At 50.4% G+C, this 15,004-nt stretch overlaps 1 protein-coding gene across 5 annotated transcripts in view; it reads left to right on the plus strand.

Annotated features, from left to right (window-relative positions):
* PROM2 (prominin 2) overlaps positions 1-15,004 on the plus strand; it is a 239,050-nt gene that overhangs the window by 149,405 nt on the left and 74,641 nt on the right. The window lies entirely within an intron of this gene.

Here is a 15,004-nt window from a genome sequence, read left to right on the forward strand (position 1 = left end):
CATTTGCTTGTTGGCACTGCAGAATACAGCCAGGTCCTTTGCATATTACAGCGCTAGAAATTCCGCTGTTTAAAACTGTGGTTTGTCCATCACACGGATCATATATAATTGCACAGAAAATACTACCATTTCTGGCCTCCATTAAAAATTTGTTTCAGTGTGTCAGTGAAGCAATTGACACCAGTTTGCTGTTCAAAATAGTTAGCTACAGGCCAGGTATTTAAAACTGTGGTTTGTCCGTCACACGGGTCACATATAGGTTTTCAGAAAATACTGCCATTTCTGGCCTCCATTAAAAAAAATTTTCAGTGTGTCAGCAAAGTTTTTGAAACTGGTTTGCTGTTCAAAATAGTTACCTACAGGCTGTGGTTTCTCCATCACATGGATTACATATAACTTCGCTCCAAATTCAGCCATTTGTAGTGAGCGTGGAAGATATTGTTCTCCATTTAAAATGGACAAGGCACTTGGCAAGGGACGGGGAACTGGACGTGATGGTGATGGTGCATGCAGAGGCCGAGGCAGTGGGCAAGCTGAAATTGTGCCATAACAAACACCCACATCTTCTCGCGCAACCTTCCTGTTCCAATTCCTAAGGGACCGCAGCACACTACTATTGAACCCAGATCAGTGTCAAAAGGTTGTTGGTTGGATAGCGGATAATGCTTCTGACGCGCCCCCTGGGGCCGTGGGGTACTCGGTAGCCATGCTGGTCGGTGCTGGGGATGTCACGGTGGCAGTGACCCGGTCCGTGACCCCAGGCGGTCAAAATTAAAGGGAAAGTAAAAGGGGAATAAAGTTTTTAGAGATAATGTTCGTGACGCCACCTGTGGTATGCGGCTATATGGGGCCGCCGCTGCGGAGCAGATCCACTGGAACTGATGGTGATGCAGCAGAGTTGGTTCAGCTCTCCACAGGCAGAGCTAAGCTCCAGGGCAGTAGATGGAGATTTTATGAGGTAGATGTTGTTGGTGCAGTGTAGTACAGGTGATGGCGCAGCAATTATTCAAGGACACAGAGGGGTGCAATCTTCAGGTTTTGCTCACAGTTGTTAAGTTCATCACGTTACAGTCACCGGTGTGCAACTGCCCACGTCGTCCTGCGTCCTCTGGGGTAGTGATCCAGCAAACTCTCAGGTATCTCAGGAGAACTTGGACGGGACCCCGTTCTATGTACCGTTCCTGGTCGTCTCACTTCACTGGCTCTCACCCTCCTGCCCTGTGCCTCACAATCAGTGTCCCAAGCCAGTGGCTTCGGGCCTTGTCGGGCGACTTGCAATCCCCCGGACCATATGTGGCCACCTTTTCAGCGATATAATTGTGGGTTTTGGCTGCAACACCTTGAAAATGCTGCAGCCTCCGGTTGGCTAGCTGAGCCTGGTTGTTCTCCACTAGTCTGGGGCCAGTCCCCTTCTGCGGCCTGATCCCTCCACGTCAGTGTGAATTCGGGCGCACGGGTGGCTTCCTGCACTCACCGTGCCCCTGGGATCCCTTCTGTCTCTGGAGCCTTTCCCTCTGCTCTTGTCTTCTCTCACTCTCCTGCTGGACCTCTCTCACTAGGCCCGACTCCTCTCTCTCCACTGAACTCCTGCTCCAAGCACTGGAGCCAGGAGCATGGACCCTTCAGCACTGCTCTCCTGAGCAGGACTGGACTGCTTGTAGATCTTTCTCTCTGTCTTTTACACTCTTCCTGTCTGTGCTCCACTCTCTTGGTTCCCCCCCCCCCCCTTCCAGCTAGGGACAGGGCTCAGCAGTGGACAAGTGCATCTTGCCCCTCCTGCTGGTCTGGAGTGATGTAGTGTTGGATGTGGGTGTGTGGGTCCCGGGTAGTGCTCCCTCCTTACCTGAGAGTGGATGAGATGCAGTACTTCTGTGGCTACTGGAATTGCAGGGGCGCCACACTTCCAGTCACTTTGCCACCACCACCACCACCACCCTGTCTTCCACACGGTCAAGTCTCAGTAGCCGTGAGTCTGGACTGCATATTCCTCACCCTGATCCTCCTTCCTCCCACCATGCTGAGTGCCCGGAGACAACTGATCCCACAATTGGACACTCCGAAGAGCTGTTCACTTTTCCATTTATAGATTCGGGCCTCTCGCCTGGTCAAGAGGAGATCGCATGTAGCGATGCCCAAATATTTGAGCAGCCACGGTCACACGAAGGCAACGGTGGGAAAGTGTCACAAGAGGTGGATGATGATGAGACACAATTGCCAGAAATTCAGGAGGAGGACCAGGGTGCGGAAGTGGAAGACGAGGTGGTGGATGATATAGTAACTGACCCAACCTGACAGGAGCACACGCAGAGCAAGGACAGCAGCACAAAGAGGGAGGGATGCAGAGCACCCCAACAGGCAGGAAGAAGCAGTGTGGTGGCCGCAGACAGAAGGCAGGCAACCGTTCCCCGTAACACCAACACGAAGGAAGTTGCCAGTACAACTGTTAGGTCTTCCCGAGTCTGGTTGTTTTTTAAAGATTCTGCCGATAACCCCAAAAAGGCCATTTGCACCACCTGCCAGGCCAGCATCAGCAGGGGTGGCAAAACTACCAGCCTGACCACCACCAGCATGATCAGGTACATGGCAGCAAAGCACCCGACTTTGTGGGCCGAAACCCAGGGTCCAGGAACAGTGTCTGCGGGTGTCATTGCTTCTTCCACTATTGTGCATGCAAGCCAATCCTCTGTCCATGGTGTATGTGAAGATGCCTCCTGCCCTGCACCTGTCGTTGCACACTCTCAAGTAGCAGCATCAGGAAGCACGTCCACGTCCTTGTCCCAGTGCAGCGTTCAGTTGTCCATACCCCAGTCCTTGGAACAAAGGACGCAGCCAACGCCCCACAGGCCACACTACTAAATTCCCACATTTCACGACTGCTTGCGCTCGAAATGTTGAGGCTGCCACACATGCCCAGCATTTTTTCCAATGCCGCCATATATCTCTTTCCAGCATGACTCAAGGTAATAGAGACTTAATATCATTAGTGTTGAACTGATGGTGCGGTGTATATGTGTTCCCACTGCACTAACATCCTACAGTCTAATTGATCAACTTCTATAGTGTACCTGTTCAGACAATAGCATAACTATACTCCCATTACCAGGCTATACATCTCTCACTTGGAGAGCTGTTACATGGAATACTGTTCTATGGTCCATTGATTGAGAGATCTTTGGTTGGGTTTGTGTCTGGATATCTGCATAACATGTCATGAGATATATATATACACAAATACCTGTCCTTCTTTACTCTTTCTATACTATTTGGCTGGTAAAATATGTCAACACTCATTATTCGTTGAGTGTCATATAGGGAATGTAAGTGTCTTTGCAGGGTTTATCTATCTTACCCTGCCCTTTCTTCTTTTATCTGTTCCTCCCTCAAATCTCACCCCCATTATTTATAATTGAGTATTTTTTGTGAACAGTAATTTTTTCAATAAAGTATATTTATATGGCTAAATCCCGTTTTGTGTTGTTTTGAAGATAACTTGTGTATTAAGGAATTTACAACTAAATATATAGAGGTTCTCCCTCCGACTTATTACTTTTTTCTCCAATACTTCATTTTGGTTGTGTTGCGCTCGAAATGTTGCCTTTTAGGCTGGTGGAGAATGGAAGCATTCTGCAACCTGATGGCGGCGGCCGTCCCTCGGTACTCGGTCCCCAGCCACCACACTATTTCTCCCGGTGTGCTGTCCCCACATTACACAAGCACGTGTCCCAAAACATTAACCGTGCCCTCAACAACGCAGTTACCGGGAAAGTTCACTTAACCATGGACACGTGGACAAGTGCTGGTGGGCAGGGACGGTACATCTCGCTGACGGCACACTGGGTTAACATAGTGGAAGCCGGGACCCAGTCGGACCTTGGGACGGAACACGTCCTCCCGACGCCAAGGATTGCGGGCCCTAGATCAATCAGGGTTGCCCCCACAGTCTACAGCTCCTGCACCTCATCCTCCTCAGCATCCTCCTCCTCTTTAGCCTCCATCTCTGAAATGACCACATCAGTCACAAGCTGGAAGCACTTCAGCACTGCCTCAGCCAAGCGGCAACAGGCTGTGCTGAAGCTAATATGCTTAGGTGACAAACCGCACAATGCTGAAGAGTTTGTGGACAGCTCTGAAAGAGCAGGCAGATCTGTGGCTCACACTGCTGAACCTACAGTCAGGCATGGTTGTGTGTGACAATGGCCGGAACCTGGTGGCGGCTCTGAGGCGAGGCGAGCTCACACACGTACCATGCCTGGCCCATGTGCTTAACCTCATGGTTCAGCGGTTTCTCAAATCCTACCCGGAGCTGCCGGATTTGCTTGTTAAAGTATGCTGCATGTGTGCCCATTTTAGAAAGTCACCTACTGCTTCCGCTGCACTTGCCATGTTTCAGCAGCGTTTGCAGCTTCCGGCTCACAGACTGGTGTGTGAAGTCCCCACGTGTTGGAACTCTTCACTGTTGGGAAGGATTTGTGAGCAGAAGAGGGCAGTTGTTGAGTACCAGGATCAATTAGGCCGTCGGTATTCAGTTCAGACTCCACACATAAGACCTCAGAAGTGGACATGGATGTCAGACATATGTACCATCCTCCAAAACTTTGAGGACTCCACCAAGATGGTGAGCGGTGATGACACCATAATTAGCGTCACCATCCCGCTACTCTGTCTTCTGAAATGCTCTCTGCTCACAATCAAAGAGGATGCATTGCAGGCGGAGCACGATGAGATGGAGAAAGGAACCATACAGGGTGATTACACACAGCCCAGCCTCATCTCATCCCAACGTGGATTGGGTGACAATGAGGAAGAGGAGGAGGAAGAACAGGAGCTAGTTTCATGCGCTATAGACGGTACTACCTGCACAACTGTCATACCGTCTGTTCAGCGTGGATGGCCAGAGGACAGAGAGGAGGAGAAGAGCATGGTCAGTCATCCTCTTGATGAGGACACTGAAGTCTTGACTGTTAGCAGTCTGGCACGCATGGCTGAGCTTATGTTACGCTGCCTTTCCCATGACCCTCGCGTTCTTAAAATTTTGGGTGACAGTCATTACTGGTTGGTGACACTTCTAGACCCACGCTACAAGGAGTACTTCATATCTCTTATTCCTGAGGCAGACAGGTCTACAAAAATGGGGCAGTACCAGAAGGCCCTTGTTGCGGAACTATTAAAAAACATTCCCGTCTGAAAACGCTGGCAGCAGAGGTCACAGTTCGTTGGACAACCAAGGAGTACAGGCGACAGAGACACAACTTCAATCCAGTAGAGGCAGGGGAACACTGTCAAAGTTCTGGGAGAATTTTCTCAGCCCCTCCCATCCCACAGGCCCTGAGGCGCGGGGTACTCTCACAAGGAGTGCAAAGTTTAGGAAGATGCTGAGGGAGTACTTGCCAACCGTACCAACGTCCTCTGTGATTCCTCTGTGCCTTATAATTATTGGGTATCTCAGCTGGATACGTGGAATGAACTGGCTCTCTACACCTTGGAGGTCCTGGTCTGCCCTGCCGCCAGCGTTTTATCAGAGCGGGTTTTTAGTGCCGCTGGTGGAATTATAACTGATAAGCGCATCCGCCTGTCAACTGAAAATGCTGACAGGCTGACTCTTATAAAAATGAACAAGGGCTGGATTGGGCCAGACTTCTCAACACCACCGAATGATAGCAGCGTAACATAAACTCAAATCCAGTGTCTTTTTTTGGGAGGTGTATTCCCATGCACCTCTTCACACCCACACATGGGTATACGCTTCCTGATTTTGGCTATTTGCTTTTGTCCTCTAGCTTCTCCTCATCCTCATCCTCCACCACCATATCACCAGGGTGACCGTGGTCCGTGATGCAACACCCACATCATTTTTTTAAAGGGTTTTTATGATGCCCGTAAAAAAAAAAAGTTATACAGTATGTTCATAGAGGTAAATGTTTGTCAGCCCATACACTTAGTGCATAGGCATTACAAGTATAGGAGACTCGCTCCTTTCTAATGGGAACATTTTTTATGAGGCCCTCCGCCACGTCTCTTCCAAGAGGCATTGGAGTGGCTCCAAATTTTTGGCAACCCTTGAATTCACTGCATAGGCAAACACAATGGGAAACCCACTTCCTAATAATGGGAACATTGTTTTCAGGAGGCCCTCCTCTAAGTCTCTTCAAAGGGGTATTGGGGTGCGTCCAAATTTTGGGCAGCCCTGCCACTCACTGCATACACAATAACAGTATAGGAGACCCACTCTTTAGTAATGGGAACAATAAAACATAGCCGGCTGATGGCTCTCTAAGAATAATGAGGGCCGACTGCTGGCCCTTTTAGAATTGTAAAGGCCGCCTGATGGCTCTATAAAAATAGGCTTTGTGACTTTCAGAATCCCTCCTTCATAAATGAAACACAATGTGTCTGATGATGTCTCACACACCACATGACCAGATAAGGTTGTAAAATGTTAAAATGACATTTCATAGTGAATGCATTTGTCATGGTTGAAAGCAATTCAAAAGTGCAAAAACGCATAAAAAACGCTTAGTGTGAACATAGCCCAAGATGTCGAGGAATATTTTTGTTTTTGATTATTTAATTTGCTTTATATACAAGTCATTACCCTGGAAAGGATGTTCCTTAGCATATTTCCCAGGAAAATCCATTTTGGTTTCGTTTTTGTATGTTTTATTGTGAGTCGGTAAAAGTGGCGTAATACTCTGACAACGTTGTTGACAACAGTGACCTAGGAGTCAGAAATGTTTCCAGGGGTCTTCCCCATGCTGTCCCCATGTCATTTGAGCACTGTTCCCATCGATTTGGGCAATTTTTAGGCCCTCTGCAGACCGCCGGGGGGAGCCGCCTGAAAAATGCCCGAGTTTCCCATAGACTTACATTGGGTTCGTTGCTCGGGTCGATCACCCGAGTATTCCAATGTGCTCGACCCGAGCATCGAGCACCCAAGCATTTTAGTGCTCGCCCATCACTAATTATTATCACAACTAGAGTTGGTGCGAATCAATTTACAGGACCCGGTCCATCGGGCTCGTCAGAAATCTGTGGATGTTAGATGGGAGCCCTGAAAATTGGCTTCCCCCTGGCACAGCAACTCTTCATTTGGTGCAACATCACGTGCATCACGTAAGAGTAGTGTCGTTAATGGTGAGAGGTAGGAGGCAATTTTCAGGGCTCCCATCCAGCGTCCAAAGATTACTGACGAGCCCAACTCTAATTACAACTATGCCATATTGCCAAATGCTTTGGAGTATCTCTAGATGCTCAGCTGATTATAGATTCGATACTGGAAAAACAAATGGGTTGATTCTGCGCTGCCGTAGGAAGAAAATTGACGGACGCCAATCTAATTGTAAATGGTTTAATCGTCAACGTGTTTCAAAGCATATAGGTTCTTCATCAGAACAACCACGCACTTGTGCGATTACCTCCATATCCGTTTCCCAGATAAGACCCTATTTGTGCTTTGTCTGCTTCCAGTCTATCTCTCTTGGAGGTGATTATAGAGGGTCCCATTTTTGGCCAACTACGCTAATACGGGCAGAGCTTGGATGGGATGGGGCGTGGCTGTGGCTGCTCATCAAATTCATGAAAAGTTATGCCACTAGAGCGTTGTAACTTATTCCAGAAATGTTCACCAGGCCGAGAGGCGCACGCTAGTAAAGAGATGCTCCTAATTCATTCAGTTGCGTGTGCTTCTTAATGAATTAGGCGTATTGTACTCCAGTGAGCCCATACAGTGGGTACAGAGAGTATTCAGACCCCTTCAAAGTTTTCACTCTTTGTTTCATTGCAGCCATTTGGTAAATTCCGAAAAGTTCATTTTTTTTCTCATTAATGTACACTCTGCACCCCATCTTGACTGAAAGAAAACAGAAATGTAGAAATTTTTGCTAATTTATTAAAAAAGAAAAACTGAAATATCACATGGTCATAAGTATTCAGACCCTTTGCTTAGTATTGAGTAGAAGCGCCCTTTTGAGCTAGTACAGCCATGAGTCTTCTTGCGAATGATGCAACAAGTTTTTCACACCTGGATTTGGGGATCCTCTGCCATTCTTCCCTGCAGATCCTCTCCAGTTCCGTCAGGTTGGATGGTGAATGTTGGTGGACAGCCATTTTCAGGTCTCTCCAGAGCTGCTCAATTGGGTTTAGGTCAGGGCTCTGGCTGGGCCAGTCAAGATTGGTCACAGAGTTGTTCTGAAGCCACTCCTTTGTTATTTTAGCTGTGTGCTTAGAGTCCTTTTTTTGTTGGAAGGTGAACCTATAGCTCCTCCCCCTCTCTATAGACTCTTATAAGCACCAACTGTCCTCTATCTTAGTAATGTAAATAATCTGGCTTCACTAAATACATATTCTATATATTTTACCATTAATTTAGAGTGAAACTTCAATCCAAGAGGAGAAAGAAGCAGATTTCTCTAACAAAACATATTACACAGTTGCATATTTTAATGTGTACTACGGATTTATTAAATAAAAATTAAATTAAGGCTACTCTTTAATCAACATATTTGAAACCAAAAATTGAATATTTGCTTCTATATTGGTTAAATTCTCAACACTTCTGTGGTTATTTTCCAAACATATATGTGACGCGCCCCTGGGCCTGTGTCGCGCTGCGTTGCGCACGCGGGAGCTTACCCGGAGCCGGATCTCTTGAGGGTTGTAGTCTCGTGGCGGCGACCCGGTCCGCGCCCAGGGAGTCAAACTGAGCGGCGATGTACTAGCAGTAGATGGTTGGTGACTACGCCACCCGTTGAATGCAGCTATGGAGCTGCCGCTGCAGGGCAGACCGCTGAGGCCGGTGGAAGGATGGTGCAGCGTGGATGGTATAACCCCCAACGGGAGGGGTATGGCCTCAGGGCAGCCGACGTGGATGATGGGGGTAGCAGGAACCACTCAGAGACGGTGCGGTGTAGTTCAGGGTCTTTACTGGTGACAAAGATAGACCCTCCCGGAGTACTTGCTAGTGATAGGGGCCTGGTCAGTCCTTGAGCAGATGGGATCTCCCCTGGCCAGGCGGAGTTGTAGGCCTTCCCAACTAACTGTACTCTTCTGGCTACCTTGCTAGAGGCGGGAATAAGTAGCCCACGTCCCTGAGTGTACCGTGTGGTGCTCACCCGTATGGCCGGTGACTCGGGGCCTTCTAATGGCTTCCGCTCCACGATGGCGGTGCTGGTCCCACGCGTGTGACCGTGCCTTTGGGCTTCTGGGCCAGAGGACCTGAAATCCTCTGCCGGACGGTTTCTGCTGCTGGGTAGGAGTTAGTCCCCACAGCCTCGGACTCCGGGTCCGGTAAGAAATCTTCTCAGTCAGGGCGAGCTCTGTAGCTGCCAGCCCCTGACTCGTTGTAACACTGCTCCCCACAGAGCTCCTGATGTTTCTTGCTATGCTGCTTCTCTTCTCTACTCTTGTTCTGTCTTCTTTCTCACTAACTCTGCCTCAGCCCCGGGTTTATATAGGGGAAGTCCTTCCCCTCCCAAGACTGGGCAGGAGGTGTGGCATGCACAGGATCCCTGACCAAAGGACCTCCCACCTGCTCTCAGACGTAATATCTCTATCACTGTGGCAACCAGACCCCTGGGGTGTCACATTCCCCCCTAGTGAAATTTAGTACTCCGGGACTAAACATATTTTTTTTTTTTTTTTTTTTTTTAGAAAAACATAACAAGGTATAACAATGACAATACAATAAGAAAAACACATAAGATGGTTACGGCGTGTCCGCAACCGGGTGCAGTTTTGAAAAGCAAGGTGTCCATTTCACCAAAACAGGGAGACGTAACCAGGTAGGGGCCTGTCCTGCCCCGAGTCCTTAACAGTCTTTAGTCCATCCTGGGTTACGCTCCAACTATATACAAGGATTCCCGGTAAATCCACCAAGGACTCCTAAAAAGAACTAGAAACACAAAATTATACACAAGCAACTATAAACAAGTAAACATTATAAGATAGCTTAAACATTTAGATCCTCCAACGTGCGGGTAGCTGGCCTCTAGTGGCCCTAGTGGACCTACGGAGCTGACTGTCTGGCCCTGAACTACAGGGTGTAGGAGCTGCCAAGGGTAAACTGGGCAGCTGTCCATGGGCCCTCTGGCTCACTAGGGGTATGGCATGCTCACTATAAGCAGAGGGTTGATTTTCCGGGTCTGCTTGTGTAGAGTCTTCTGCCTCCTGGACCGGCTGTTCTTCCAGCTCTACCGGTTGCTCCGTAGGTTCTTGGGATGATGGTTGGAGGAAGGTGAGTACGGGTACCACAACTGCACCATTGACTTGAGTCCAAGACGGAGGGAAGTCCCCGAGCACGGTACTAACCATATCTTCCCTTTCCTCTACGGGTCGATGGTCTTCTTGTTCCTCTTCAGGGTTCCTCAGTTGTTCGGGACACTTCTTCAGGTGGTCCCGGGATACAATGGCTGTGGTTTCCCCTCCGTCTTTACTGATGGTACAGACCTTCGGGTTTTCGTGGCTTGAGGGCAGTACGGTGTATGGGTCCTTCTCCCACTGGTCGTCCAACTTGTGGAGCCGTCTCTTCCTCTTCAAGACCTGCTCTCCGGGTACCAGGGGAACAGCGGGAGCATACTGGTTGTAAGTTTTCTCTTGTCTTTCCCTAGCCTGACAGAGACTTCGCTCCACGCTCTCCTGTACTCTCCGGTACTGCTGCTGCCTCTCTGTGTCCCAGTCTGTTTCTGGTGAAGTGTCCTCGGGTGTCAGGACTCCCATTTCCAGGTCAACAGGTAACTTACCAGGTCTTGCCCTCATTAGGTAAGCCGGGGTACAGTTGGTGGAACCTACCGGGATGTGGTTGTATAGGTCCACCAGATCGGGCAACTTTTTCAGGCCACAGACTGCGTTCTTCCAGGGGCAATGTTTTTAGAAGATCCATTACCACCTGGTTCATTTTTTCACAAAGTCCATTAGTCTGCGGATGGTAGGGTGTCGTCCTTATCTTCCGGCAGCCATACAGATTGCAGAATTCCTGGAAGACCTCCGCTTCAAAGGCAGGTCCCTGGTCCGTCAGCACTTGGTCCGGGTACCCGTGTGGACGGCAAAAGTGCTGCTGGAAGGCTCTAGCTGCTGTTTGAGCCGTTAAGTCCTTGACGGGGACGACAACCAGAAACCGGGAGTAATGATCCACGATGGTTAACGCGTAGACGTAGCCACTTCTGCTTGGGGTCAGTTTTACATGATCCAAGGCTACCAGTTCCAACGGTTGCCGGGTGACGATGGACTGCAGGGGAGTCTTCTGGCTGGCGCGGTCCTTCCTTCTCAGGTTGCACGGGCCACAGTCTCTGCACCACTTCTCAATGGTTCCCCTCATGCCTACCCAGTGGAATCGCTCGCGCAGCAGGAACTCCAGCTTCTTCCACCCGAAGTGTCCAGCTCCGTCGTGGTATGCCTCCATCACCATGGCTGCGTCTCTTCGTGGCACCACTACTTGCCAGAGTAATTCATGCGTCCGGGAGTTAACCATTCTGCGGCACAACTTCCCTTTGTAAAGGAACAGTCGACTCTTCTCTGCCCATAGTTGTTTGGCTTCCTCCGGAGCGTCTGGTTCAAGGCGAGCCTCCGGCCGAGTCAGCATTTCCTTCACCAGTTCGACGGCAGGGTCGCTGTCTTGCGTTTCCGCCCAGTTGTAGTGAGGTAAGGGGTTCAACGTAGCAGCCTGCTTACTCCTTACCCGGTGGGAATACTGAATAGTCCCATGACGGTGGAACGCAGGGAGTTCAATTTCTTCCAGTCCCTCCGGATCTTCTCCTTCGTCCGGCAGGTTGGGCATCCTGGACAGGGCGTCCGCGTTAGTATTGGAGCGCCCTGCCCGGTATTTGATTATGAACTCGTAGTTGGACAGACGGGCCATCCACCTCTGCTCCAGGGCACCGAGTCTTGCCGTGTCCAGGTGTGTCAACGGGTTGTTATCCGTGTACACGGTGAACCGGGAAGAAGCAAGGTAATGCTTAAAGCGCTCACTGACTGCCCATACCACGGCCAGGAACTCTAGCTTAAATGAGCTATAATTCTCGGGGTTCCTTTCGGTGGGTCGCAGTTTTCGGCTGGCGTAGGCGATTACTCGTTCTTTCCCCTGCTGGATCTGGGACAGTACGGCTCCTAGCCCGATGTTACTGGCGTCGGTGTAGAGGATGAAGGGCTGGCTATAATCCGGGTACGCCAAGATTTCATCCCCCGTGAGGGCCATCTTCAGCTGGCGGAAGGACTCTTCTTCTAGCTCTTCCCATTTGAAGGGCGGCTTCTGGTTCTTGGCCTTCCGGGACTAGCCTATCAGGAGGTCCTGCATAGGCGCTGCCTTTTTGGTGAAACCGGGAATAAACCTTCGGTAGTAGCCTACCAACCCGAGGAACTGCCGCACTTCTTTTACGCTGGAGGGGCTTGGCCATCCCTTAATTGCGGTGATCTTATCGGGGTCGGGAGCCACTCCGTCAGCACTCACCACGTGTCCCAGGTACTGCACCTTTGGTTTCAGGAGGTGACACTTGGAGGGTTTCACCTTTAGGCCGTAACTCGCCAGAGCTTCGAACACCTCCGCCAGGTGTTTCAGGTGGTCCTCATAAGTTTTGGAGTATACGATGACATCGTCCAGGTACAACAGGACCGTCTCGAAGTTTCTGTGGCCCAGACAGCACTCCATTAATCGTTGGAAGGTTCCTGGGGCGTTGCAGAGTCCGAACGGCATGCAGGTGAACTCACTAAGTCCCATCGGGGTGGTGAATGCGGTCTTCTCCCGGTCCGCCTCTGCTACAGGAACCTGCCAGTACCCGCTAGTGAGATCCAAGGTAGAGAAGAAGTTAGCAGATCTTAAAGCAGCCAATGACTCCTCTATCCTTGGTAAGGGGTACGCATCCTTGTGTGTGATACGGTTGATTTTCCGGTAATCTACACACATCCTCATGGTGTTGTCTTTCTTTTTGACTAAAACTAGCGGGGCTGCCCAGGGGCTACAGCTATCCCAGATTACCCCAGCCTCCTTCATGTCTCTAAGCATCCCCTTGGCGTGTTGGTAATGTGCAGGGGGTACGGGTCGATACCTCTCTTTTATGGGAGGATGGTCTCCCGTGGGGATGCGGTGTTCTACCCCCTTGACTCGCCCGAAGTCTAACGGGTGTTTACTAAACACTCTCTCATACTCTTGAACCACCCGGTAGACTCCCTGTTTCTGGTGGGAGGGAGTGGAGTCAGTTCCCAAGTGTAGTTGCTGACACCAATCCTCCATTACTTTCTTAGAGCCGTTACCTTCCTCCGGGTGAGATGGAGGCAAGGGTTCCACAGACTGTATAGAGTTTTGGTTGATGGTATATAATTTTGCTAGCGTGGCATACCGGGGCAGGTACACTTCCCTCTCCCCGATATTGATTATGCGAACGGGCACCCTCCCATGGCGTACATTGACCACCCCCCGTGCTGTCAAAATGGTGGGCCTACTGTCTGAGTAAACTGGTTCTACCACTGCCTGGTAATCTCTACCTCTCAGACCAATAGCTGCCCGGCACCAAATCATCATTTCGCTTTTTGGGGGCATGGCAATAGGGAAAGGGTCACACATTCTTACGCTACCAATCTCACCGCCGGAGAGTTCCACCTGTTGCCGTCGCATCAGTGCCCGGATCTCTTTCTGGAGCACTCGCTGCTCGCCGGAGCTGGCGTTCTTGGCAACCTGCTGTAGAAGGAAAATCACCTCTGCAAGACAATTCTCAATTACATTAGTTCCTAGAGTTATTTTTGGGTGGCTCTCATGTTTGTCAATGTCTACAATGATCAGTCCCTGTGCTGCCAGTTCGACTCTACCGATTTTGATGGTCACCTCTTTAAATCCGATCTGTGGCACGGGCTGGCCATTGCTGGCGATGATACTCAAGTCGTCGTCAGGGTAGCGGGTAATATCCGAGTCATTCCAGTACTGCTTAAAGAGCACGTACGGGATAGTGGTGACCTGTGACCCGGTGTCCAGTAGGGCACTCATGGGAATGCCATCCAGTACCACAGGCAAGACTGGACGTCCTCCCACATATCTGTCGCGCCAGTTCGATGGGCCTGGTGATCTTTTTCCTGGGGGTTGGCCCTCTACCCCAGGTTGTGCCCGTTTAAAGAACAGTACCTTTCCATATGTCCGGGTTGATTGCAGCGGCGGCAGATGGGTCGTCCGTCCTCGCTGTATCGGTCACTGGGTCTTCCTCTGGCCGGTGGGGTCCTCCTTGGTCGACGCCACGGGATGTCCTCCGGTCCGGATGCCAGCTGGATCTTCCCTGGGGTGGAAACCTGTAAAGACTGCACAGTTCGGGTTAGCGCAGCAACGCTCTTAGCTAGCTCTTGGACCTGATGGCGTAGGTCTGGAGCCGGGTCATTGTCCAAAGCCTGCGCATCAGCTCCCACAGGCCCTGCCGACAAGGGCGCCGCCTCCTGGTGGTAAGTGATAGCTGGGCGCCTGTGGGTCACAACGCCACCCGGTGCCGGTTCTCGGAGCACCCGGATGGCTCTGTCCTTGAACTGTGCAAAGTCCAGATGGGGATCCTGTAAGGCCATTGCCCGCAACTGGGTTCGGTGGGCATTGCAATATAAACCCTCTATAAATTGTTCAGTCAACAGCCTGTCCTCGTTTCCCACCCCATCAGGGTCGGTCTGCTTTATGGCCCTCAGGGCCTCTTGTAGGTTTAGTGCATAGTCCCTTATACTCTCATGCGCTCGCTGCTTGCACCCGTAGAATCTAAGCTTAATCTCGGCTGAGGTGCGGGTATCAAAGGTGTCCTTCAGCCGGGTTAGTATCCCTGCGACAGTCTTCCTCCCAGGTGGCCAGGATTTTACTTCCCTTTTGGCTGCCCCGGTTAGTTGGGCCACCAGGATGCTCACTTTTTGCTCTTCTGTGAGGGGGTACACCTGGAAGAGGCTATCCAGCTTTTCTCTAAAGTCATGCAGGGTATGTGACTCCCCTGAGTACTGGGGTAGCCAAGCTGCTCCCGGGATATAGGGCATGGTGAAGGGCATAACTGCAGCAGCGGTGGCGCTG

Source organism: Phyllobates terribilis, unplaced genomic scaffold (genome assembly GCF_046119375.1).
Source record: "Phyllobates terribilis strain yellow unplaced genomic scaffold, ASM4611937v1 Scaffold_11__3_contigs__length_659146591, whole genome shotgun sequence".
Classification (NCBI taxonomy): Eukaryota; Metazoa; Chordata; class Amphibia; order Anura; family Dendrobatidae; genus Phyllobates; species Phyllobates terribilis.